Below are 23,718 nucleotides of genomic sequence, written 5' to 3'. Positions count from 1 at the left end.
AGTCAACAGACTTCTGATGGACAGTACCTCAGCTACATGTTGGCAAGGATAATTCTATCCCTGGAAAAGCGCAATAATTGCTCCACATCTAGTAGTCGATTTCATCGTATAAAGGTCATTATTAATATTAATTTACAATGTTTCCATTTTTCACGTATTTTACCAATTTTCTACTTAATCTTTGTACAATGTTTAATGCTAATAAAATAAGTAATATGAATTGTTGCATATTGTATCACTGCTAGTCGAAAACATAGTTGCTAACAAAAATAATTACCATATTATTTATTAAATAGAGATTATGTTCAGACCATAAATATAATTAATTGGAAATCCGCAGCATTCACCCAAATATGGTTATCAGAAAAATTGTTCAAAAACGAGTTGAAAGAATACTAGTATCTAGATCAAAACAGCGCGTTATCTATACCAATGGAATTATATTTAGTTTGAATTAAATATAAGCAGATAAATTCATTTGAATAATCCAGGATGTCAACATAAACTTAATGTTTCCATTACATGCGTTGTGTATTTGTTTGTGTAAGAGCATGAGTTATTCTCATAACTTGATTTTTTATAGAGGTGTAGATGAGAAATCGAAAATGAATTGTATTAAAAAAATATTTAATTTGATTTTAATAAATACAGTTTCTGCTTTTCTTGAATAAAGTTTATAATCAAGTAATTTCAAGTGTATTTATAGATTGATTTATAGGATTCTAAGTCATTATTCTGAAACATTAATAACATTATTTTAGGATCAAACTTCTATCAAATAAGTTGGAGAATGTTTACTAAATCGCCTATTTATGTTTATATAATTTTGATAAGTATTAGGTTCGTATCTACTTATTAATAATATTTACTCATTTGTCAAATAAGCAGATGGATATCAAATTATACAGTCTATTTTTTTCTCATATTTTGTATAGTTTGGGTTTCCTGAACACGAAGGAAAGGAATTTTTAGTCTAAACGTTCTATATAATGCTTTAAAATGCCACTAGTTCACTTCTTTTTGAAGCAAGATGGTGGTTGTCTTGTGGAAATATCAAAATACCTCAAAAGCATATTTTGCGAATGTTCTGCACGTTTAAATGATCGTAACCCCCTAATAAAATATTCAATTTTGAAATGTTGGAAGTCCTGAGTGATTCAAGCGCTCGAATTTATATAAATTTCACGATAACTAGTGACAATGTTGATCACTATTCAGTTTCTGAGTTCCCCAAAAGTCTTCTTGAGTCTTAGAGATAACCACTGTATATGGAAATACTTTTTGTTGGAGTTTGTCGGGTAAAGATAAAAAGAAGAAGATATAATACCGAGTCGTTCAAAGGAAGTTAGTTCGCCGTCCTCACCGGTGTACTAAGCCAACCAAGGAATACCAATGTAAGTAGACATATTTTCCTAAGTCCCAACCGGAATCCGCACAGGTCCAGCGGGTTGGTTGTTACGAAATACCGGTAGCCATCTTCTTATATGGAAGAAAAAAGGCAGTTACCAAGGTTACCAATCCAGGAGGGTGAGTAAAATCTGTTCAACTGGCTTCATCGTATTCGTCATCACAATATTAACTCCTGTATTATTTTATGTTCTTCACTGACGCTGCCATGAGCAAGTGAAGCATTACCACGATAAAAAAATCTGGCTTCAAACCGTTACATAGCGAAGAAAGAGTGTTACAACGTTTTACTGCGTGAAAGAATAACCAAAAAAAAACAGGGTTTTTTCGCCAGCTCTGTTCTAACTTCCTAATGTGAATACGAAGACACGACACGATAAATTCACTCTTCCAGACTTGTTTCACCAGTTAATTAATTAAACTCTAAATGGAAAATATTTTACTGTAATTTCCGCATAACGGAGTAAGTTTTTAAATAGTCTTGTTTTGGCCCTTCAAAGAGTGTTATTTGTAGCTTCACACAATTAAATTTACTCTGTAATTAATACTAGCATTTGACATTACAATCTGATTATAGTTATATATTGCATAATATAAATTATTTTATTTTTTTGTAGAGAACACTATTGTGTTTGAGTTTGAGCTTCAGAATTTGATGTTATGTGGTTAAAACAACGGCTCAAAGAACAACAAAATTCTTTTGCTTCTTATACATACCTTTTAGCGGATACCCGCATAAAGCATTTATTCTCAAACTTTGCCGATAACATCGATTACCTGCATCAAGTTATCCCATCGCAGATATTGTTATTGCTGGTGACTTCATTGTTCATCACGTCAGGTAGTTGAATTTTTCCAGCAGAACAGACGATGAGGGACCGAAAACTGAATCTTTTGCGAACAGTCACGGAGGGACCCAACCTATCAATGGACCAACTAGAGTACGGTCAGTCTAGGCTTTTGCGAGTTAAAAATTCCACGTTTGATTGAAGAAGATGGATCAACCACAGTGACTGCAAAAGAGAAGACGGGGTAAACTACCAAGGAGTCGGTTCATCGTTGTCAGAAATAGAATAACGATAACGAGATATGGCAAATCTTCTCAAATGCTTGGACATCAAGAAGCCACTGGCCTCGACGGAATACCACAAATTGTATTGAAGAAATGGAAAGCTGATCTAAGAAGCCCGCTATGAAAAACTTGTTTCTAACATATGAAAGAGGTATCTTCCCTGCAGACTGAAATTGCTCGAGTTCAGCTCATACAAAAAATAGGATGAATCTCAACAACTACCATTCAATTGCTTTAATCCCAGCTATTGCGAAGGTCATGGAGAAAGTCGTTAATCATCAAATTTTGAGATATTTTCAGCCTGCTAACATCATTAGCGACCTTCAATACTCGTGAATTCGGAGCAATCGCACTGGAAAGTTCGAAGGCTTTTGACAGGGTTTCACATGCCAACCTTGTAAATAAATTAACATTGTTTGTTGACCTTATCCATCCACAGGCTTAGTAATTTTCTTAAAGATCGATCCATCCAGATCATTATCGATTGACACTCCTCAGAAAGGTATGACATCAACGCTGTTGTTTCCCAGAGATGCATCTCGAGAAGTTCTTTCTTTCTCCTGTACATCAACGATCTACTCGAAAAAATAGCAAACGATATATAGCTTCGCCAACGATAGAATTAAACAACTCAATTCACGAACTTGCTTTTTTAAAAACAATTTATTTAGCAAACTGAGAATTTAATAATTTAAAGTTATAAATAGCTCACTAATCTGACTAACGCACTAGACGAATAGTTTTTGATGTTGACTATAGCACACTGGTGTCGTCGTTCCAATCAGCTGCCTCAATAAACTCGGCTAACACCCAAATCCATCTTCTTCGATCACTATCAGTTCAAGATCAATATCCACAGGCAAATAATTTATATTTGCTATATAATGATTTTCACTGATCGTCGTTAATAGAAAAAGAAACTAAATATTTTATTGCCTCAAATACGCCATCTACGGCCGGCGTCCCAAACATTTGTTTTTCGAAGGTACGATAATCCGACATGTTTTCCATTCATTAAATTTTTGGCGCCAATTTTCATACGAATAATCAGATCATGACGAATAATTTATCATATTTTGGATTATAATTGGTATTATACTACTTTTATTTCTTCTCTTAACCTAACAAGAATGTAAACTGTTTTCAGTCTCTGAAGTAGTGGCAAAGAGTGTGTTATCATTTGAGGCATTAGTATTGGATAATATCAAATGGTTTCCTATCAATTTAGACATCTGAGCTATGGAATTTAACGTTTGTAGAAAAATTTGTGTTAGAATTGTCCACTCAATACTTAGGTGATCTCAATATTTTTTTAATCGGATGCACTTCGATCGATCATCAAGTGGCATTTCGCGTAGTAAATATAAAAAAACTAACACATGAATATAAATTTTCATAATTTATGAACGTTCAGTGAAAATAATGTGATTATGCTTCCACACTATTTAACTATTTAGAATTAAGTTTAAGATTAAGTCGTAAATAATTTAAAATCACGATTTGCACATTTATATGTAATCAATAGCAGGTACTTAAAGACGCCGGTTGAAATCAGAGGATTAAATATAATTAAAATATCTACTTTCTATGAAACCCATTAGAAATTTGCACATTTAACGAAGTAGCCTATAAAGGATGCTGAAAGGGGCTCTGTGGAGGGAGGAATTATATAAAATGAAATGTAACGATATTAATAATACCAGAAATGTTTGAATTATCACAGTACCTAATACAAAAACTCAAGTTCAACGTCGATTTACTGTTATTGGTGAAATATAATAATAATAATAGATTGAACTTGGTAAACATTTATAAAAAATATAAAAACCGACAACCCACAAATGTCAAAACAGATCATTTCTTTTTGCAGTATAGAAATGGAATATGCAAAACCCAAGTTGTGGGTATCAATACCCTTTCAAAAATTCTCTCGCTTATCATATTTGAATTTACCTAATCCAAAAAACTACAACAGGCATATATTTCGACGGTCTTCGGCGTCTCTGTTAGTGGATTCCAGTGGTATATAATGCAACCAAAGAAGAACGGTAGGTGGAAATCTAATACAGTTGCGGAGGGTTACGTAGACGATAAAAACAAAACGGATTCCGCAGTGAAAATTTTAACGGAACCATCTAGTTCGACTTCAAGCAACATTGTAAATGTTCAAGATCCCACCAACAATCGAATAAGTACTAATACAACTATAGACGATGTTATTTCTTTGAGCTCGTTAAATGTTGCCAATTCAAGTACCAATAGTAATGGTAACTTCTTTCCTTCAAATTAATAATGCTCACAGTTATACTTTTAACATTACTATTTCATACAAAAAATTTTGTATAAAAGTCATGAGTAAAGTAACTTTTTTTCACTCGTAGGAATTTTAATAAAATGAGATTCAATTTTTTCAATTAAGAAATATATTTATGACTATAATTACAGCTAAATTATTTTACGTTACAAATTATAATTCATGGTTATTCGAAAGTTTGGTATATATAGCGGCACAAAATTCATATAACGTACAGTTTTTGAAAGAAAAGTAATAAGTTTAGTTTTTTCGCGTCTCCAAAGTTATGACGTCATCAATTTTTTTGGCATGGTAAGATAGGTTTCTTTTACATTATGTTTCACATTTCGCTCATGCCCTATAAATAAATAAATTGAGCAGGGGTCCCATAACAACCAATCGATAGAAACTTAGTTTTACTACTAATTTCTAAATAAACTAAACAGTGTATTAAACCAAAACTATTTTTATAGGAATTGTTTAAACTGAGTTTGGTTCACTATCCGACATCATCCATCCTTCTGATCCGACTACGATCATACAGTCGGACTAGTGTCAGAGAGGAAAATGCTGCTAGAGATTGAATAGGGTAGTTCACACCATTTTGACACGTGTCCGATCATGCATCCGTCCGTGGAGTTTATTCGTTTAACGGCTGCAGGACGCCTGTCGGTTGGAGTCTTGTAATATTTTTTAATTTTTGCGGTGTTTTTTTCACTAAATTGGCAATAATGTAAGGAAATAACCGGAAAAGGTTATTGAAGAAGTTGTGAGGAAATTAAATGTCAAAGGTATGCTACAGGTTAAAATATTATCTCTACTTATTACGTACAAAGTAAAGGCATAAACACAATTTACTAAAAAGGAAATAAACAATTTTATTGAATGAATACATTATATATCTAAAAAATAGGGACGAAAATAAGAAAATAAAAATGCATCCAAAATCTGAATTTTTCCTTATTCTCTGACATTTATGTGCAGAAACTTTCGCGTTTTTAATGAATCCAGACTAACGAGGCGAATGTATCGATTTGGAGCTGGAAATTGGAATGAACTCGGAACCGTATAGGACATATGTGCTCACCCCTTCCGATCCCGCACAGATCCGTTCTTTGGAGCAAAATCGGACCGGAGTCGGATGGGAGTAGTATATGTAACGTGTGTCCCGGCCTTCACAGATTTCTCTATTATCTGCGGAGTTAAACGAGTAATTTTAGTCCCAATTTATTCTAAGTTGTTTGGTCGGTTAACGTACTCCCTTCAGAAGCGAAATTAGGTGACCTAGGTGGCCACTCCATTGATTCACGTCTTTCAATCCACCTTCCTTCAAACTGATTTTCCAGAAACCATAATGTAGTGGGGCACCATTTTGCCGAAATCTATTATTTGGATTCAAAAATGCCGCAATTGTGTTAGGAGGCACTATCATATAATGATGTTCTAAATATTGCTTAGCTATTTAATTCCACCGGAGAACATAGGGTTCAATAAAGTTTTCTCTGATGATTGTCTTGATTCAGTGAGGATTTTTTCGAGTTCAGTGAGGATTTTTCCGAGTTCAGTAGATAATGGTATCGATTTACTGAACTATTTAAACAAAAATCAAAATACTATTTCAACTTCTTTCGTAAATTATTAATTTTTTTTTAATTCTTCTACCGTAGTTTTAATTTCTCATCTCGTTTCTTTACTCTATCATTACAACACTTGCATTCAATATCACACAGTTCAGGTTTATTGTGGTACGTATTAGTTAATTCATTAATTTCATTTTTTAACCATTCTTTTTTCACTTATTTGGAAGTGTCCAAAATTAATTGCTCAACACTTCTACAAAAGTAGACGACTAGTCAATTAATGCAATTTATTTTAGGCGAGTCGCAACATACAGAAGCTGAAGTCTTTAAATTGAACGTATAGATATATAGGCACACAGCACCCCTATTTCAATATTACCATATCCCCAAAAATTGACATTTTACGTTCAATTTATACTTTACGATGATGTTTACAAGATTTAATAGTGTAATATCATTAATACCAACAGATTCCGCGTGAGGCGCCAAGTGACACTATTAGAATGAATTATTCGCGATTATATGTACCACGAACAGTGCCGTAAACCAAGATGTCATCTCATTTCATCGAGATATGTTACAAAACCAAAGCTGTAGTGCCATATCCCACACGGATTTTTATAATATAAAGAATCTGACTACTACTGACTGGCTACAACTTTGACAGAGACATAAATGGTATACAAGTTTCATCTTCAAATATAAGTGAGATACGTGAAAGTGAAAACCTCCTATGCGAGTGGTGAAGATTTTGAAAATGTGGTTATAAACAAAAGAGGAAGAAAAAATGACTAATTCAGTTCTGAATTAAGTCAAATATTGAGGCAAACAAAAAAATAGTATCTTTATTTGAAGCCAGTGTGTGTGCTTACCTAATTATCAGGCTATTCTAGGTTTAAGAAATTAATTTTGATTTAAAATCCTCGTTCCATGTTGGTCAATATTATTCTGTTTCTTTTTGATGTTGTGCTTTCTTACATTAAACAGAGATTTACTTAAGCTTAAATAGAACTTTTGTGCGCGAGTTTTAGTTTAAACATTTTTGTGTCATTTTTCACATTAAACCAAAACGCAAAGTCATATTTCGTTTTATTCATTTATTGTCTAATTCTAAATGAAATTAAAATTAATAGAAGTGCCGTATCATTAACATTTTTTTAAACTGTCTGTCGAATTTCAGATCAAATTTCACATCACTAATCAATAAAGAAATCTTCAAACTATAAGTGCACTGAATACGTCTAAGTACCGAATTAACTGATCCAGAAAACATTTCATTTACAATAATTTTTCTTTTGAATTTCCTGTAAAATTTACATTTATTAGTTTATGGCACTATTGCAATAGGGGTACGACATTTTACCCGACACCAATACATGTATCTCAGACATAAATTCTTTGACTGTTTACCTTAACAAAAATCATGCAATAAATGTCAGATGTACGCCTCTGAAAAATAATAACATCAAATGATCTCTAGGTTTTGTAGAATGAACTATGGTTAGCTTATGGTGAGATATAACAAAGTGTATTAGTCTTGATCAAGTGTTCGTATAGTTCACATCTTGTGAAAACGTTCAGTTTTCAACTTAAAAATGGTTCAGTGTTCAGTTTAAGTGCAATCATAATTAAAGCTTCTTCTTACATTAAAATGATCCTGGCAACAAAAATAATTACATCTCAAGATAGTTACCTTAATTACCATCACTGGGAAATGCGAAAGCGAAATACGCCGTCGTCTAACTATAGCAAGTTGAGCGACTAACAAGTTAAATAAAATATGGAAAGACAAATCTATCACGAAAACAACGAAACTCTTATCTTATCTTCCCCATTGCAACGTACGCAGCGGAAACATGGACTTTAAACAAACAAATAAAAACCGAATAGAGGCTTCCGAAATGTGCATTTATAGACTACTCTTACGAGTATCAAGGACAGAGCACCGATCCAACGTATCCGTATTACAAGAAATTGGTTCACGTACAAGGCTGCTAACCAGAATAAACCGCATGTATCAGCAGTACTTGGGACATATAGCTAGAAGATCAGGAACAATGGAAAGATAAATCATAGAAGGGAAAATAGAGGGCAAATGCACAAGAGGAATGATATCCAACTAGATGGGTAGACCAAACAAAACCTTTAATAAATTTGAGACTACATAATGCCGAAAAGATAGGCAAACATGGAAACAACTGCCGAATCAAATATAAATGGTATCACTTCATCTTTTGGAGGATAATGGGAAGAGGAGGAGGTAATACTGATCAAAGAATTAAAAAATATAATATAAAAATTATGTATAAAATATCCAAAACTATTGTTTTCTCAAACTATGTACTCTATTAGGTAAGTATATTTGATATATATGTTTTCAATATAGAAAATGTGAGTGAATATTTTGCAAATACACCATCCAAATTATAATTATATCTCAATTCCAGATATTACTCCAGACAGAATTAAGTGCGACTCTTCGAATTTTGTGTCCTAGATAGACGGCGAGTTCATTGGATTCAACCTAAAGGAGATGTTATCTGCTGTTTACTTTGAAGATTCTAGTATTTTCAATACTTCTAGGGGCTTATACACCTACTAACGTAAAAATAAAAGTAAGAATAATACGAAAAACAATTTAGAGATTTTTTGGAGTTTGAACTGCCTGAGTTGTCTTCGGTTGGAGAGAAGTGCTGTACCCCTTACCGCACTACAGGTTTTACTTTCACGTGCCTATAATATAATATAAGTTCAATGACGAGCGTTCCCTATTTTTTCTATGTCCATGAATCTGAAATTCTCAAAGCAGGCTGAGTTAACAACACATTACTTACTAGTATGAGAGGTAGAATTTTTATTTGCATCAAGAAGAGTTGAGCGAAGTAAAGAAGTAGTAGGTTTGTACCATAAAGATGACATAATGGAATGTATTAACCTATTGGCGATGTCAAAAGTGGCGTTTTAACTATTTGAATAAAACGCTCTTAAACATGATACATATTATTAGTATCAAACATTTTCATACTGAATGCAAATGAGCAAATAATCATTATAGTTTATTGCTTTTGCTAATTTACATAAGAAGACAAATCAGATAAAATTGTGATCATCCATAAATGATAGCTCTATTATAAACTAATTGACTAAAATGGCAAATGCAGCTTTATAGCAATTTAAGAAAAGTTTAGTTGAAATGAAGATTAGCGGAATGTTTAAAACATGAATCGATTTGCATTCTAAAGTCTCGGTAAACATGTCTAATATTTGCTCCAACTGCGAAATAGTTAAATGTATCATTTACATTACTAATGGGAGAGTACATAGTTTTTTTGTAGATATGGTCTAACACATTTTTATTACTACGTTACATTTGATTGGTTGATTGCGAAGCATTATCACTTATAACCATAATAAGAGCGAATTCATGAACAAATGACATGTATGAGTAATATAGACATGTGCACATTTCGTTTGATATAAATATGAATATATAGGTGATATTTTATACAATCTTTATGTATATAGTTATTTTGCATCCCTGAAGTAATTAGGTTTCCCAGAGGCGGCCTTACCCATTCCAAGCTGCAGGTTTTTACGAGGCCCTTTGTCTTTCGTGAAAAGTATCTAATGCGAAAATACGTCTGGTTGTTTGATTTAGGTATTTGTCATGTTTGAAGAGAAATGCTCAAGTTATATAAATAAATCGAATTTGGGTTTTATGGTGTAAAATTAAAATTAAAACAACATTGAAAGATTTACAAAATTAACAAATACAGAGATGATAATTTTTAATTTTGCGACTAAAATCTTTAATTAAAGCACAATAATCTAACCAATGAGCTACGTCATTATCGATTGAAAGAATAGCAAGTGCTGAAGGCCGATCTTCTGTCATCGAATTCCTCAGATATGTTTTGATAATTTTCAATAATTATAAGCCTCGGAAAACTCGTTTAAGCAGACGCAACTGTGATAAGTGTTACGGATGAACATATTCATTTCTTCGTACAATTCATACTGAACACACTGTTTACACCACCACTACACCAACACTCACAATTACACTGTCTGACGCGCGTTTCGATAACCAAGTAATCGTCTTCGGAGGCTGAAGGTAAACTAACTGTAATGACCAATAATTGTTGGATATATTTGAAAGCATTGAAATTTGTTTAATATGAGAGTAGCTTAAATAGTGTCAAAGGGCCAATTCCTTACAGCCCACTCCATAGTTTAGTAGTCAAGGAAAAAATGTGAATATTTCCGTCAAGGACGTTTTCCCGTATTAATTTTTGCGGAAGAGTTTTTTGGTGGAAAAATTTAGTATAAAACAGGTAAGTCAAGACGTTAAGTTACAGTTTACCTCAGTCTCTGAAGACGATAGTTCTCCATCCGAAGGTTATAATTTAATTACTGTCAAATTAGTTTTGGTTCATATAGTAACAAAAATTGTACATTAAGGATTAAATATGAACTTGTATCATGACAAACTATGGAAATGAATGGTAAAATGAGCTGTCAACGAACGCTATAGTGTTAGGGTGCATTGAAAAACTGTTAATCCATTATTTGCGAGATTTTCGACTCTGACATTACAGGAGTCTCTACTACTACAAAAAAAGTTAGTTGACTTTCAGTCTCCGAAGACGATAACTTGGTTATCGAGACGCGTGTTAGACAGTGTAATTGTGAGTGTTGGTGTAGTGGTAGTGTAAACAGTGTGTTCAGTATGAATATCACCAAATTACATGATTCTCCTACTGTCATAGATATTTGCTGCATTGCTTCAGAAGTTCACTATCACCAATTTTCTTCAGTTTTTTGTATATTATACATAAAATCAAATATGCTCTAATGATTTTTATGAGCCTCAAACCTAGGATGGCAGCTTCCCCTTCCTCTTCCCCTTCATAATCAAAATTTCTTCTGACTTCTTTGAACGGTCTGTCAATATTATTTCCCTCGGCTATTTCTCTCTCTGTGACAAGGGATGACTGAAAACCATTTTTCAACAATTATCGAGCTAATTTGTGAACGCGTCCACATGTTATTAAGCTACATCTCTTTGTTCATCTTTTCGCTTTGCCACATTTTACTTAAAAAATTTATCTTTATAAGAATATCGTACCATATGACATGTGATACTACAAATTCGTAGGTAGTAATTTCTTTTTCTATGGAATGACATTCACCAACCAACAGAAAATCTGTTGTAATTTTTGCTAAAGTCTTTAAATCATCACAGATATCACAAAATCTTATAACCGTGTGATATTTATTATTTTTTCTACAATCTGAGTCTTCACGTGACTATCCATTATTCTTTTTATGTTTTAGGTGAAGTGTCAGCATGGGATCAAATCTGGCTATTAATTTCCCTAGATCTATAAATTTGCCGTTTGTCTCACTCGAATCTAAGTCAGATGTTAACTTCTCTTTATGACTCCTAAAAGCCGAATTGTGAGATACTAGAAAATGTATAATTACCAGCAGTCGTTCTAAAATTTCTATCCAACGCTGTCTTTCTTGTTCAATTTGTGACTGGGCCAGTTTTAAATAGAGGAATAGCGGTTTAAACCATTTTCCAATCACATACTCCTTCACTTGATCCAATCTTGTATTTTATAGCCCTAATATTCGACACGGAAATCAGTAAATGGTATACATCCTTTGTTTGTGAGCGCCTGTGAAGCTTTTCACCGTTAACTAATATCTTATTATGATGATATTTGCTGAATTGCTGTCCATTATCATTTACGGGAAATAAATCAACTTTAACCCGGATTGTGCCTTTTAATGCAATCTTAATTCGGTCTAGATCAGTAAGTATTATTTGCCACAAATCGGGGTCATGTAGACATAGACTCGAACTCACATTCGTATTCATGAATGGATAGCGTTGACGATGGCATTTGTAACCCAAGAGACAATAATTTAGTTAATTTATTATCATCCTCACTGTTTTCACTTAATGACGGCGGCAGCACCTATGTTGATGTAGAAAGAATATTTTCAGCGTATATTTTCTTTAACCTGTTTTTTTATTCCTCGTTTTCTTTTTGAACTATCTGATTCAAATTTTCTACCGGTATCATGAGCTCGTGAACCCATTTCAGAAATCCTGTTTTGTTGCGCACATACAATTAGATATACATTTTTGAGAATCACGCAGTTTTTCACATTTTTCTAGCTCAGTCAATACTTTGAATACTATAAGAACGTAATATTCAATAAAATTGGAAGATATGAACATGACAACAGTTAGTAAATAGAATGAAACTCCGATAGTGGAGCAGGACATTATGCCCCGACTCCCGAGTGTTATGCTATTGAAAAAGTGATCTTCAAGTGATTCGAGGTACTATTTTCAAGTACCACATAATGCAGTTTTCAATTATGTTTTGAATGAATGAACTATTTAACTAACTGTTTTTAATTTACATTTATTTTATAACCTTAATCATGGGATCAAGGATGAAAAACATGTTTTAAAAAAAAAATAGTTAGAAAAATCGATATTTTTTAAAAATTGCTTGGGTTGTTGCGCGAGGCCCCTGTAAGAGCGAGGCTCCGGGCAATTGTCCTTTTCGCCACTCCCTAAGGCCGCTGCTGAGGTTTTCCATGTATAACTCTTCAATTTACAATTAAAAAGTTTAAAAGTGGCATATATGACCATAATCGGAGAAGTACGTATGTTCAATATTCGCACCATCCATCTAAGAGAGTTCTCTTAAAATGCCATCATTATATTAACTTTAATTTAACCTACAGAAATTCAAGATCAATATCCACAGGCATTTCCACACGGCAGATAACACTCGAATTACTCCAGTGTAAAAGGGCTCACCCTCTTGGCTTGCTTTTTACATAAAAAAATACCCTACAACTAAATAATAAAGTAGAAAATGTAGACAAAAAATTATCCACCTACAAAAGCGTTCTATTTAAATGGTGCACCTGACGTGAACTGAGCCAGTATTGTCATAACTTTTCCTTTCATTCTACTTGTTAGCTTATAACGCAGTTCTGTAGTTTGGTTAAATTTTCGAAATTCCAATTCTATATTTGCCCATGTTAAATTGAATATACAATAATAGGGAGTAGTCCAAGAAGAACGTGAAGTCTTTCTTTTCCTAGTTCGTAAATAATTCTTGTAGAAAAAAAGTTTACTGACTTTACGAGGATTCTCTGGAAAGTCAGAACTTATAAATATAATTTGGGGAATTTGTGCATGCGTTGGAAGATTTTCACTAAGATTAAAGTCAATTTGGAAGTTCAGTCGCTGAGTTTCTTAAAATATTGTTTGCCTATATTGATAAAGGTGTGTTCTTATCTAACGATTCACCCCTCAATGCACAGTGCGGAGGGGCACAATGTTGTTGTAACCAGATAATAACATTTAATTTTCCGATGGTCTAGAGTGTGACCTTCAGTCACCACTGAGATAGATGGTCCTAGTATCTACAATTTCGACAAATGACTGAACTATTTAGGCAAAATATAACCTTACCAGAAACCACAATTTAGTTAATAAACTGTGTGTGGTAATACTGAATGAAGTGTAGCTTTTACTAATGGTATTTTTCGTTTTGCAAAATATGTTAAAAATACCGTTGAGGTATGTCTGTGTTTGTTACAATTTAGTGAGATAACTATTTTCAATACTCAATACAGAATCAAGTTTCACGTTTGTTGATGCCTTAGTATTACCAGGATTTAGAATTTTTTCATGATTAGTTTCTCTAATTTTCTCTCAATTTTACTGATTATTGATTTGCTCTTAGATCTGACTGTGTAGTTTACGTTGAGCAAATCACATGCATGCTGAGTTCATATCCACATCCTATAAACATTACTTTAATTGTATATGTATTGGTTACAATAAAAATAGTCATAATCCACTTCTAAAACTTTTTTACTTGGAATTTGATATATCTTCGATAGGGTACTTGCATGGTTTGAGGAAAAAATTGTTTTGGATAGTTTATAATCAAGTTTTATTATATTTTTTTTTCAATTCTTTGATCAATATTTATGGGGAGAAAATTAATGGAAACCCAAAAAATTTTTGCTTAGTTAAACATTTCAGTAAGCCCACCATATTGCGTTATAGGTATAAAATAAACACTGAATTTATGATAAAAAGTAAATAAGACAGTTATTCCTTTCAGTTATTCTAAAATAATTGTTATTAATCAATGATTAATCTTAAAAATGGTATATAAATCGTGTTTTGTGCCAGGATGTGATGAGAATCATCACTGACACAACCTTTTATAGGTTTCCCAAAAATTTATCAATTCATGAACATAGAAAAATGGGAAAACAAGAGGAAATCAGAAACATGGAGACAAACCCCAGGTCTGAAACAATCTGCCATCGACAAAGGTTACATTACATACATTTACAATTATTAAAACCAGTGAAGATGAACAGTCCGGAGTACATAATAGATCCAAAGTTGTTGGAAAAGTCGATTCAAGGACTTTACAGTATTCAGAGACCTTTGAAATGAGTTATTATATTTCAATATTTCAAGTTTTTAGTGATAAATATTAAGATGCCTATTATTTACAAATTCGAATACGAGTCAATGAAAATTCAAGAAAACTTTCACGTATCGTTGAAAGCAACACTCGCTATTCTAATGAGAAAATAGAAATCAAAATCGTTATAATTAATTAATCATTAATTTACAAATTAGTTTTATTTTGGTCATAAAAACAATCATTTAGTCGCGCTAATGGTAAATTTGGTCCCAATTTTTGACAGAATTTCGAACATATCAAATTAGATTTAATACTGTGAGTTAAATAGAATAAATATAGGCCATCTGTATAAGTCTACTAGAAGCATACAATATGTACTGTATTTATTTCCACTTCTATATTATTTATTAAATCACAAATTTAATACAACCGTCCAAAAGCATGTCCTCATTTTAATACAGTTACAGTCACTTCATATAAAAATTGCCAACAGATTTTTATGTCAAAAGTTTTTCTGTTATTAATTGGTTTAAAGGAATTAAATTATTTCCCATAATCATAAGGTGGGTAGGAGAATTGTGTTCATTTGGATCATGTACTTTAACATTCCACTCAATTGACCGACGAGGAAAGGATAACGATTCTTTAGAAGAGGAAGATATCAAAAGAACTTGTAATGATGTAACTCACGTATTTTGTGAAACTTTAAAATAAAAAGGTTTTAACTAAAAATTGTTCAAAAACTGGCTGACCAAAGACCGTAAATGATGAAGAAAATCCTTTGACATTATGCAAAATTTTGTAGAAAATCCTTACACATACAGGATCTGTCTGTAACATTACTAAAAAGAACACATTCCGACCTTATTGACTAACGCTATTACAAGAATCAATTGATGATGATCTTTACCACAGAATAGAATTGTGTGAAATCGTAAAGCAAAAGATAGATGTAGATCCTCATTTTACATGTAAGATAGGCTTTTTCGATGAAGCTACAGAGGAAGTAATTTGAACAAATCAAAGTACATAGAAATCAAATAGTATATTACAAGAAATGAAGACTGTAAAAACTTCAATGGAATTTGGCTTCCAGTGGAAGGTACAATTTACTGTATAATTACTTGAAAGAAAGTGGAATGGAAGGAAAGCTACAATAGAGTGCCCATCCAGACCTCCCAATTTATTGCTATTAAACTATTTTTTCTGGGAATATCTAAGGAACATTGCGTACAAGTAAAAACCTGAACATGATTATGAGCACACAGTATTACCAAATGATATACATTGGGAAATACTAGAATATTGTTGGAATTCTAAATTGAATATTTAATGACTATACGCAGAATCAAGATATTTATCAGTCGAATCAACTAATGAGAGCTCACCTTATGTATTAAAATGAGATACGCGTTTCATGGGAACATCCTTTTTGATTTAAAGCACTAATAAGTGATAACAGTATATGATTTATTGTCGCTTAGAAAAATGAACTAAATTTATAAAATTCTGATACTATCAACACTATTATTCTTCATGAGTATTATAAATATTTTAATATCTAAAAAAGTCATTTATAGGTACATCGAATATCTTAAAACAAATACTAATTCTATTTCAAAATATTTGATAAATGACCAATAACCCTGTTTGCACAATTTACATTAGGATATAAATTTTATGGGTTGATATACTGACGTTTAGATCATGATAAAAAGTGATTAATTATATTTGGTTTTTAAGTGTTCAGAAAACATATAAGCACATTTTATTTATGTTATCGTAAAGTAAATTATTTACATTTTTATTATAACAATCAAAATATAATAAACTAAAAGTGAAATTGGTCAGCCATATTATCGGTACATAGCGGCATTCGAATTAAAGTACAGATGGACGTATCGGAAATATTAGTTTCTGAACTAAGAGATTTAGGTTTTGTTGAGGAAATTGAGGAAATTAAAATAATAATTATATTATTTCATATTTGGAAAAAAGACACCTTAAAGTTTCATATTAACAGCGAGTTTATAATATTGAATATAATTGTTTCGCTGGGCTTATTCAATAAATATGAAACTCGAGCCAATACCAGCAGTGATCATGAAATAATATTAAAATTTGGTCACCAACAAGGACTTCAACGTAAGCCGTGAAAACTAACAGAAACGGCTGCAGAAACACAGTTCACTTTTCCTAAGCGTAACAGGAAATCAGCGATGATAGAAAGACTAAAATATTAATTTGTCGAGAAATGCAGAACGGCTAAAAAATCTACTATTAAGGCAGGGCATTGATAATACGTTTGAACAAGCTGGAAAGTTGATCTAGAGATATTCTGGACAGGTTTCTAAGTACCAACATCCAAAATACAACGGCTTATAGTGATTCATATAGGAAAGTAGTATGATTTCGCGTCTAAGAAATATGACGCCGCCCCTTATCATAGAGTAAACTTATTCTCACTTAAAACATTAAAAAAAACTGAAATATAATAATGGCCACGTGATGAATCTAATGGGTGAGAATACCCTGCGATTTGAGTAGTGGTTATGGTAACTCTCTAACGACATTGAGTTAATCACATTCAATGCGTTGTCGATGAAATGGCTGATAGACACTATATTACAGTACGTGTTATGACAATTGCCGCTCCACAGCATTATGGTGTTTCATGAATTAAAATAACGTCTATAGTTCCAACAATAGTGATTGTGACGAAGTTTCTTTGACGAGCAAACAAGCATCGGTTCCATTACGCGTTAACCTTGTGCATATTCTGCTGGAAATTTAGTTCAGACAACTGTTAAGGTCTTATTGGGTAGTAAGTTGAAACTACCCCTGACTTGATGTTGCTGCTGCAAAAAAACCAGAGAAAATGCTTTTTTAGAAACATGTGAAGGTCCTATTCGGCAGAGAGATCAAACGGCCGATTGACTTGTTATTTGACTGCAAGCCCGTTGAAAATGCCATTGGATTCGATAGGTTGTTAAAAAGAAGATCAAAAAAGTCCATTGTCGTACTGGGAGATCCATTGTGAATGTCTGGTACTCGGAGCTGGACACTAATGGTTCCAGAAGTTAGAGATTAAAATGGATGAGTTATAATTTCAAGAAGGGAACTTACTGTTGTAAAAGTAATTGGGTTATTCTTGTGTAAAAAATAAAAATTATTTTTTGACGTAATTTGCTTAGATTTTAAAACAATTTAACCGACGAAAAATTCTCCATCTCACGACAATAAACCCCGCGAACCGCTATACAAGTCATTATATTGATAAAAATGAAACAATTATCGCATGAAGATTTAACAGTCGAAGAACTTTTTGAAGTACAGGTTTTTTTACTGAGTTACCATTGAATATTTTACGGACGATGATCAATTCCCAATCATATACAATCATTGGTTTTGCAAGAAGAATACTAAAACTGAGCATTTATCACCTAATCTACTAAATTAAAAATGTTTATAAAGCACAAATTAAATAGTCTTTTCTCATTCTAGCATAATTATTGAATATCATTAATTGATACCAGGGCAACTCTATATTTTGAGAAATAATAGAATAATTCTGAATAATACATATCAATTATATTTTTTCAGATAATTAAATAACAATCCAGGTCTGTGGCGAAGGAAATTTATTTTGTCATAAAAATATAAATAGTAAATATTTTATTACTTTGTAGATACCTTTATTCAAAAAAACATAATAAATTATTTGAAAAATACCAACTAATTTTATCACCCACTTTCCAATTAGTAAACATTCCCCTGAGCTGAAACAAATATATCACACATTGTTAAGATATTTCTTTGACTAGTTTTTATAGGTATCGTCTCCTTTTGTTTTCTTTATTCAGTCTCAAATCCATAAAACATGTTATTCTAAACGAATACACATGTTTCCCTGTAAAAAAACATATACATAGATCGTTAGTTTACGCATTTTCATTCACTTTCTTTTATACTCACACGCACCATACATCTTTTAGATTTTGGAACGATATTGGTGATTTAGAAGTTGAATTCTGACACACACACATAAAGGACAGGACAGGATTGACTTAGAAATGTTGTCATTACAAAACAAATAATTGATTGCTTCTAATAGTTAATTAAAAAAAACTTGTTGGATATCCTTTTCGGGTACTATTGATTATATCTCATTTCTTCTAATTATTATAAATACTATTTAATTAATTAAATTAGTAGGAATAAACTTGTGAGAGTAATTTGGGAAGTATAAACACACCCAGAAAATTAACAGTTACCTCAAAATTTCAATAAATATATGATACAGTATTTGTGAAAATAAACTTGATTATAAAGTTATTTATATATGACTGTTGTGTAATATAGTTATCAAACATTTGCATACTGGTTATGATGTCAATTATTATTACTACTACCGTCATTTAAATTGTATGTATATACAAAGTGATTATCTATTAGAATTTTATAGATATTGATGAGACTGATCTACAATATGATGCCGAAAAACGAAATTGTCTTATTGTGTTATTTTTTTGGTCATAGATCAATACATATTTTTGATCGCGATCAGCTTTAAAATAAAGAAGAATATGAAAAAAGATCTTACAGTAAGAAATACATAATCTCGGAATAACCTATCGCTTAATAGCTTTAAAGTTCACAAACATAAAGTATGCAAGGCATTTTCTTTCAAATATAAAAATGGTAGATATCGTTGCTGAAAATTGAAGCGTTAAACCATATTAAATATTTTTTAAAATTTCTCATAAGACTAAATTATAGTTATTCGTTTATCCATCATTATTTTGAAACTTTCTAAATCATAAAGTTATTTAAATTATACGAGGTCAGGTTTAAAATTACTAGGAATTATTTTACGAAAAACAAATTAAAAAGGTATCATGAAATTTAAATGACTATAAGGACTTTTGGGAGGCTGGATTTCATCTGCTCTATTGTGGTCTTCTTATTGCCGAGAATGATGTGGAAATTTTTGTTCCATTTCTCATTTTATTATATATTGTTTGGTTTTAAAGCTGGTGCGGATTCGGCAGATAGACTTTCAGTGGCCCAGCACGTTGTCATGATGAAAGAGAAAGCGGTTTATTGATGTTTAATGTTTCTTTGTACAACGTAAACATTCTAGTGCCCCTTCGTAACTTACATTTGCTTCTATTGAAATCGAAGAAAAAAATGATGAGGTTCCTATTGAGAACTTTGAAATATTGTATCAGAGTCATAGCTATAGTTTTAACTTTTAGATTCTGTGAAATATTTGTCTGCGAAATCTATATTTGTCAATATACAATTATACAATGCAAAACGACTTTTTTTTCGTTCACCAATTATCATTTCCACTTAGAATATATATTTCTCAATAGATATCACAAAGATATCACTAAAAGCGGCTTTTGTAGCTCCCCACCCGAACGAGTATAAACTTGTATGAAATATTTGTCCCAACACACAGAGTTAGTTTTATGTATAGAACGCCTCAATTATCTCGGAAACGGCTTGTAGGATTTCTATTAATTTTTGTGTATAAGGGTCTTGTGATACAGCCGGTATTACGGCAATTGTTCTCAGATCTTTCATTTTCTGGAAAAATAACGAACTGTATTGTTTCAAATGAATCATCCTATATATTTTGTGTTTTTAGGTATCCTGTAGAAATTCTGGTTATTTTTCATGTAATACTTTCTATACCCAAATACCATAATTTCGGAGTTATAGCTACATTTGCAGTATCTCCACCAAAGTTAGAATAAATATTGTACTCGTACATTGCACCATCTTGTAGCCAAATATTTTCGCTTGGGATGATGTTATTTCTAATAATGATTTTTTTTAATGTAATTGAAAATACTAACTTGGATTTGAAAATATATGAGCCAACTCAGGTATAATACAATTTTTAATAAATTTAAATACGCTGGGCCATCTAAGTTACCCTCAATGAAAAAGGACCAATTATTTTATCGCCTAATATTTCAGCCCATACATGAGTTTTTCGGAATATCTATGATAGCCCCCCGAGTAGGTACTTGATGATCCCAAACAATGCACCAGTGAGTACTGAGACCTCTTCTCAAATATTTAGATAGTTATATTATTAAAATTATTAAAATAATCTTATCATATAGAAACTGTCAATCCAAAATAGTGAGAACGGTACCTAATCAGGTTATAATCAAAAATTTGGAAAAATCTCTTTTTGTAAAAGTCATCAATACAAATATTTTCGAATTTCCCTATAAAAGTATTTTAGTCATATTTTTGCCTCTTGAGTCTAAAGTATTTTGACTCTCTACAATTATGAAAAAAATGTTTATTTATAATCAAAGTGTTGTGGTTTGGGAACAACTGCTGCAATAGAAACAACACATCAATTAACAATAGCACAGCAGTGGAAGGAATCGTAATGAAACCTGTCATTAACCGAAGAAAACTAAAAGTGACGACAATTTAATGGAATGTGAGGAAGATTTTCCTAAGGATATATTTCGTAGAAAGATATTTATGTACCAAGAACAAATATCTACCTTCAATTGTATTAAAAACAAAGGTTTAATAACGAAACTAATCTCCGATGTTTCTGGAGAACACTTGAATACTGTAAGATGGATAAAATATTTGTAATCATACAAACATACTACATTGTTTATGAATGTGGCATCTATCGTCTACCTCAATGAAATATGGTATAATACAGATGATACTCAATATAAAAGTAGATTCTTTTAAATAATGATGAACAGAGACACGCAACCACAATCAGAATATCACGGCTAAACTTTTCAATAATTGGTTGCTTCCAACTATACCGGAAAGCAGTGTTAATGTGATCGATTAGGTTTGTTATTATATCCGATAAGTTGATAAAATACCATAAAATACCAAATAGCGCAAATAATAAAAAACACAACATTCAATATTTGAAAACAATATGTCTATGGTGCAATGATGAAGGAAAAAGGAGTGTACAGATCATCAAAAAAAAAAAGTTAAAAAATGCAGGAGTAAGAAAATTAATTGAAACTAATAATATAAGACATTTCTACCAAGAAGAAGCAAAGAATCAGTGGTAGTTGGGCAGATATAATATCGTAAAGTAAAAACGGATGTCTAATAAGAAGCAGAAAAAGAAAACTGGATAGGTAGAGGCGAAACTGTGATGAGCTGCTAAATGAAGAAATAGAGGAAAATTGTGAAGGTGAGTCACAAGAAGAGGAGGAAGAGAGCAACCAAACCCCTATAGTAGAAGCACCAATGGAAATTGAGATAAAGGAGATAATAAAAAATATGAAAAATAAGAAAGTGACGGAATTAATGGAATACCAATAGAAGTAAATAAATTAGAGAGGTTCTGCAAAACCGCATATTCAACATATCAAACAAAATCTAGGTACTAAAACTAATGGAACAAAGCAATTATTTGCCCCATATATGAGAAAGGAGATGAGGCTAACTGCAATAATCACAGAGGCATTACCTTACTGGATGTTGTGTATAAAGTGCTAGGGAGAATCATACGAAACAGGTTATACAAATACTTGGTTGAAAGTAGAGTAGTATCAAGTTTTAAAAAGGAAGATCGACTAGCGTTAAAATTTTTGTACTAAAAACAATTTATAATGATAGGTACGACCAGGGACTAAATTTGAAGCTATTATTTATCGACTTTAAACAGGCATATGATTCAATATCAAGAAAACAGAATACGATTGGTGGAAATAACACTGAACAAAACCAAAAACATAGAAGGAAACTTATTCAAAAAATTTGAAACAAAAGGGGCCATTGTCAATAGTGTTAGCTTAATTTCCTACTAGAGGTGATTCTCAGGGATAGTGGATTACGATATCAAGGAATGATTTATAGTAGCAAAGGTATACCTGGGAGTGACGGTAACAAGTAAAAGAGATGAAATTGAAGAATTCGACAAAAGATTGGCAAGAGGCAATAAAACAATTGGAGCTCCAGTAAACCTATTAAGGTCCATAGATATCTTAATGGTTAGTAAACCTATTAAGGTGCAAATAATTCACAGGACAGTTATACAACCTACGGTGTTACATGATACTGAATGCTGGGTCATGAATAAGAAAGAGGAAAACAGCCTAGATGCATGGGAGAGGGGAGCGTTATAAACAATTTTTGGAGGGATACGAGTGAAATAAGATGAATGGAGAAGAAGAAAAAATGCATAGATTAAAAGGTTATATGGCCAGGCAGAGATCGACTATATAGTAAGAGCACAAAGACTGCGTTGGTTGGGGCTTAGAGCCAGAATGGAAGATAACAGGTGGGCGAAAAGAGCTTTAACAAGTTGGGAAGGCCCATAAAGAAGAAGAGGGCGGCATCCATGTAGAAAATGGTTAGATGAATGTAAGTAAGACTTACAGAAACTAGGGATAGCAAACTGGAGCAATGCAGCCGAGAACGTGAAGGAGTGGAAGAAAGACCTTGTGCCTATAAGGCCTATGGTGTTATGACTAAAACGATGAGATATCATTTCAAAATAAAGCTGGTAAAAATCAAAATTTTAAACAGAAATGTTGTGAACCCTTCGGGTACTAATTTATTTAACGACAACAATAATTTTGAAATAATTATGGCATCAAAGTATATAAATATTTTTGTGAATAATGTGAACTCACCACATTTGTTGTCATAAAATTTGTAATTTCATATTTGAATTTTCATTTCGTCATATTTATATTACATTAATTAGTGAGAATATCGAATTTTTATATGTTATCAATTTATTAACTAGTAAATAAGATAAAAAGATAAAATGACTTTATTTTGGAATCACGATCCTGTTACTGTTTACTTTAGTATTTGCATTTTACAGCTGTTAGACATCATTATTGGTTT

The 23,718-nt window shown here is 32.0% G+C and overlaps 1 protein-coding gene across 2 annotated transcripts in view; it reads right to left on the bottom strand.

The window, feature by feature from the left end:
• LOC130448791 (uncharacterized) overlaps nt 1–23,718 on the bottom strand; it is a 246,993-nt gene that overhangs the window by 64,803 nt on the left and 158,472 nt on the right. The gene's annotated exons all lie outside the window — the stretch shown is intronic.

Source organism: Diorhabda sublineata, chromosome 9 (genome assembly GCF_026230105.1).
Source record: "Diorhabda sublineata isolate icDioSubl1.1 chromosome 9, icDioSubl1.1, whole genome shotgun sequence".
In the NCBI taxonomy this organism is placed as follows: Eukaryota; Metazoa; Arthropoda; class Insecta; order Coleoptera; family Chrysomelidae; genus Diorhabda; species Diorhabda sublineata.
The sequence above is the reverse complement of the archived record's forward strand: the minus strand, read 5'-3'. Positions and strand labels throughout refer to the sequence as shown.